Below are 6,030 nucleotides of genomic sequence, written 5' to 3' on the forward strand. Positions count from 1 at the left end.
TATTTAAAAATGTTGGATTTTTAATGTGAAATCACATTTAAGAAATGTATGTCACTATTCATAATGCGTCGAATTTAATGTTCACACTTCTTAACCAAACGCAGTCATATTCTTATTTATGTTGATCTGATGCCCACTTATACTAAATATAATGTCAAATCACTGACAAATATTTTCCTAACAGCTGTTAAGATTGACATGTAGTGAACTAAATCAATTTGAATAATAGTGACAAAACCTTGGATATAACTGTGAAATTAATTAATTAATTCATGAAATTAAACCCACCACGTCTCCCTTTAAAATAAAAGGACATTAATGAAGACTAGCATTGAGTCACCAGCACCTACTGAACTTGGCAAAGCCTTACTTGGTCTTATTTGTTCTTGGTGGCCAGCCACATTAAATGACCTGACAGGGGAAGGCCATGGGCTACTTCAGATAAAGTGTCCGGGCTCTGGAAGGGGCTAACCGCGTAGATTCAATGTAACAGGCGCCCAAAGTGACCGGATAATCTCATTTTCACTAACTTGTCTCTGGGACAGATAAATGCGTGTTGGGTTTGGATACGGCAGGTGGCTTTTTAACCTATCAAATTACAACGCTTTAGCAAACTAATACCCAGCACATTCATTTACTGACAGTGGAAGTTGTAATATTTTGTAAAACCTCTTCAACCTCTTCATTAACCGTCGTTTATCTGGGCCAATCTGACCTATAGTGACTAAAGTTTAGTTTATAGACTCTATCTTCTGTTCTTGGCAACAATCGGAATCAGAATAAGAGTCGGATTTATTGGCCAAGTGTGTTGGACACAGGAGGAATTTGTTTCTGGTGCAGTGGCTCATCATGTATACGTACAATGTTGTTATGTAAAGCAATGAGTAAACAAGGTAAGTCTGAGACAACAAGAAAACAACAAGCGTGTGCAAACAGGAAAAATAAAAATAAAGTACTTATAAATATAGAAATACACACACACACACACATATGTCATGCGGACTGTAATCGTCAAATAGTGTTTTCGTAATCACACTCCGTTGCTTAAGAAAATGCAGTCTGAACCGAATTATGTCAAAACGCGTAAAATCTTTTGAAACATAAATGGTTACCCTGTCATTTGTTTGTCCATACGCCACAAAGTCAAACGGAAATGCAAAGATGCTGTTGTAGGTAATATATATTTTAAAAAAGCAGTCGCTTTGCGCATTTCACAATAAAGTCTTATGAAGCAATATGAGACAGGACAAGGCCCGAGGTGTTTGTTTGGCAATATGGACAGAATGAGTGCCCCCCTGCCATATGTGAGCTCACCGGTGGCTTTTGATGGGGGAGAATTGGTCTGTTATAGCTGTCATCTTTGGACATTTTTGTTTCTCTTAAGGACATTTGCAAAAATTATTTCCCCAACAGTAATTATGACGGAATTTGTGACTGGAAAACCTCATATATACGTTTATTTAATTGGCCTGTAACAAATGCATTTTTGAGGATGATTCATAAATAGACCACAGTAGAATAAGTGCTTTCTGAAAGTTAATAATTGTTGCGTTTGTCCTGACTCCTCTTCAAAGTGAAGGCAGTCCCTCCAGACCGCACAGAGCAGACGGGTCCCACTGGTTGCAGATGTTGGGTGTTTATAATCCGGTGTAATCCAGTGATTATGACTGATAAAGACATATTAGCTCGCCCAAACCTGAACACCCTGGAACAAAAAAAAAAAAAAAAAAAAAAAAACCCCACCAGGAGACGCCCCAGCCCTTATGATTTCACTGATGGCGTTAATATTGAAGACAATATCGGGCCTTTTCATCGCTTCATGATTACAAGCAAAAAACGGCAAAAAGGTAAAACTGATGCCAAGAGTCCACTTATAAAAAAAACAAACCCAACACAGCCCCCTTCTAAGAGCGACCGTGAGAGGTTATCTGGTTTAGTCCAAAATATCTGGACAGGCTACTGTTTGTGAAAAGCTACAGCCCACATGGAAAATTAAGATGCACATTAATCCTCGTTTTTTTTTTCCACGGGCAACATAAAAACCTGACAACCTGATTTCAAAAGTCCAAAAAGAAACGACAACAAAAGAGTGAAAGAGTGCGATTTGTTTGAGAAATTACCACTTGATCTGCATAATCGGGGGTCTGGGCTGCAGCTCGGTACCCGGCGGCTGCGTTTTTATTGCGCGTCTCTTCGCCGTTATCAATTTCAGCAGCGCGCCTGACTTTTTAAAAGGGGGACGAGGCCGGCTGCTTCTGAATAATGAATGACACGCTTTTATATTGTCGCTAAAGTGCCCGTGATGTTACAATATGAAAAGGCAGCGGTAAGTAATAGTGCATTTAAAGGGGATGTAGTGTATTATTATGATGTAAAAGAGAAGGAGAGAGGCGGTGGAGAGAGGGAGATGAGTGGAGAGCAGCACAGAGAGCGAGAGAGATTGTTTTATTACAATAAGAGGAGATGAGTTTGCCTCCCAGCGAAATGGGGACCAGTTAATGAAACTTTACCGCAGCTAACGATTTCCCCTCCCTCGCTCTAAAAACCGCCCTTATGAAATATTTAAACTATTTAATATAGCTAGTATTAAGCTGAAAGACACTGGCATCGGCCATCTAACAACATTTACAAGGCTGTGGATTTTTTAAAGTTGGGTAAACAAAGCTTTACGACCCGCTTTCTCTCAACCCACATACAACAAAAATCGTGTAGTAAATCACACTCACATCGAGTGCAATATAGTGAAAATGTGTTTTACCGCTGGGAGACTTGATTTAGTTTATTTCACACTTTTCTCAATACCGTGCACTGTGTCTTTTCATACAGCATTGCGGCATTTTATAGGCTCATCCTATCAATATAAGCCTGTCTTTTCTATAAGTGGAGGGATAGCTTAGAATGGCCCCAGTGCACAGGTATAGTGTTTCATATTGACATGCTCAGTGGGATTGTTGGATGAGAAGAGAGCAATGGGATCCCCCATCAGAGACTCTGTCAGGGCCGTCCTCATCCCTGGGTCGTCACTACACCACTCTGTACTGTGTGCGGACACTGTACTTATCTGCTAGACTCTTAAAAAGCTAATAATCCCTGTAAAATGTCACTGGAAATGTCAGATATGTGGCCTGGTAGATGTCAAAGAATTTTAATGACTAAACAAGAAGGATGTCATCACAAAAGGTTCTCTTTATTGGAGGAAAGTATTCAAGTGATTGATGACAAGAGAAATGCAGCTTGTTTTTAAAAATGAAAGTCTCACCTTTGTTTATCTTTATATGGAGGAAAAACAGCAACCAGAAAAGCAAATTTCAGTGTCTTTTTTGTATACAAATTAGTGATGTAGCAGTATCAGGATGCACATATAACCACATAAAGATGAACTGATATGGTGGATATTTGTTTCAGTTAACATCCCATTCTTGTTACACTTGAAGAACAGTATGCCATGACTCCTTGTGTGAGGGAGGACCATGTTAGCCTGTCTGATGGTTGAATGCATGGCTGCCTCTTCACGCTGGTTAAAAGTCAGGGAGGGAGGGATGGAGAGGAAGAGAAGTAACCACACAGACATGAATTATAGGGATGGACGGAGAGCAGAGAGCAAAAACAAGACGGATGGATGGCTACGACTGAGATGTGAGAGAAAGAGTTAAAGCATTAATGGAGGATCATTTGGGGCTGATGATAATTGAACACATGGCTTAAATTTGGACAAGATGATTTCTAAAGCATTATCTCTTCTTTATGTGTGTGTGGGGCTGCACATTTGAGACTAACCTTGTCTTATCCATTTGGAGTGCTAAGTAAAAGTTTCTCTGCTGATTTTGTCAAGACATTTTTAGCTTCTGATCACATGTAATAGTTTTCAGAGGGATCTACCATCGGAAACAAAATGACTGATGTAATTCATAAGTGAGTGTGTTTAATGACTTATTACTGGTGTGTGTGTGGGTGTTAGTATGTGCCAGTGTGGATTTGTGTTTAAGAGCAGCTGAGCGCTCCTGAACGCCCCTGGTTGTGGTGCTAATGTGTTAATTCATTACTGCTTGTAGTCAGTTGCATTGTGTGAGAACTGCGTCTCCCGTCTCTCTCTGTCTGTGTCCTCTCCGCTTCATAAAAGCTGATTATCCTGCATGTCTCCATTGTTCCACCCATTCTCTCCTGCCTCTTGACCTCCTCACCCCTCCTGTTGCCTGCCTGCGGGGCACCCATGCAGGGGAGGAGGGGAAGGAGGGTGAGAGGACCAGCTGCCACCAGCCATCGTCCTCTAGTGTCTGGCAGAGGGAGCTACTCCAGCCCCCTGCTTTGCCGGGCCTTCTGGCCCCTCAGGGTGGGGATGGGGGTGGAGGGGTTACTAGTCTCATGCCACCAGCCCCACCTGTCTTGCCCTGGGCGCAGCAGCGTGACTGATTACACACACACTCAGATATAGCACACAGTTGCATATTACTGACGGATGACCACAAAAATGCCAACTCTCCAGTAAGTGATTTAATCCAGTGTGTTTCTAAATCATTTCATAAGCTGCAGAATTCTTTCAGCTCATAGATTCATACAGTAACCTTCATTTCTATTTTCCTTTGTACATGCACCAAGGAACAGGCCTATACTGCTTCATATACACTGGTACAGATTTCCGAGATAGACGTATTTGCACACACATGCGCACACACACTATGCCCCTCCTCACACACACAAGGGTACACAGAGGCACTTTGCTGTGAGGTGTGAAAGAAAGAGAGCTAAGTGAGGCCACTCCAGAGCGCTATTCTCTATATTGATTTCCCATTATCAGACCCCAGTCCCTGTGGAGTCATTAGTGCTGGGATCAAACAGACAGACAGAGAAGGAGACTAATACCAGTCACTTACACCAGCACAGGGAGATCACCTTACCTCCCTGAGGGTAGGAAGGCTAAAGATGAGGAGAGGAAATGGGGGGGTAGTGGACGGACGAGTGCAATGGGCTAACAGATGGAGATAGCAATGTGTAGAGAGTGAGGAAGAGGAAAGAGGTGGGGTTTCAAAGTGGAACATTCATGGGCAAATGATAGACACTCTTTGATCACTTTATTTAACTGTTCCATTTTGTCTCCTGTGGTGGAAATGTCTTGCTTTCTTCCTCTTCTGCTCTTTTTTTCAGCTAAGCATCCATTTTGACTCAAAAACCTGGTTGCCTTTTGTTATTACTTAATTTAGGATCTTGTGTTTTCATGGTTTGGTGACTTTTCTTTTTGTCCAACCGTGTAAAACGTAGCCAATATAGCTCCTCGTCCTCCCCTGTCAATAATTTTATGGTAAAGATGCAATGATGAATGGTTTTCATGTAGCCGGCAGCTGTCCCCACACCAGAGAGAGGACTGGAGTGAGCGAGACACACGGAGAAAGAGTGAGAGAGGAATATGAAATGTGAGATACTCATTTTGGTCCCTTGCTTCATAATTTCTTTGGATGTATTTATTCTCCATGGATTCAGGGGGAGCAATGAATTTGTAGTATGAATCAACACCATCCATCTTATTCACTTCTGTGTGCCAGTGAGCCTTGGAGGTGGTGGTCAGACTTTACTCCACACACACACACAGATCGACACACACCGATGCACACTGACACACACAGCTCAGATGGGGGGTGACCCTGGCCTGACCCCCCTGCTGACCCTCAATCTGTTCCCCAACCTCACACCACGAGAGACTGGGGCACATTGGGATAGGGACACACGCTCAAAAACACACACATACACACACACACACTGGCATGCCACACAATGTGCGATCTGATGGATATCTCCTCAGACAGTACCATGTGTGTGGGCAGTGTGCGTGCGGACAGCGTGTGTATGTCTAAGTGTGTGTGGTGCTGTTCCCTCTGCCCCCTCCCACTGGTGTTAATTGATTCTTGGTGCACTTTGCTGATTGGTGTGAGGACCCCTAGAGGAGGGCCCAGTCTCCACTGATGCCCCCTCCCCATTTGTGTATCATCACACATGCACATACACATACTGTACAATACATACTGTACCACACAGATG

This window comes from Monopterus albus, unplaced genomic scaffold (assembly GCF_001952655.1).
Source record: "Monopterus albus unplaced genomic scaffold, M_albus_1.0 scaffold2.1, whole genome shotgun sequence".
NCBI lineage: Eukaryota > Metazoa > Chordata > Actinopteri > Synbranchiformes > Synbranchidae > Monopterus > Monopterus albus.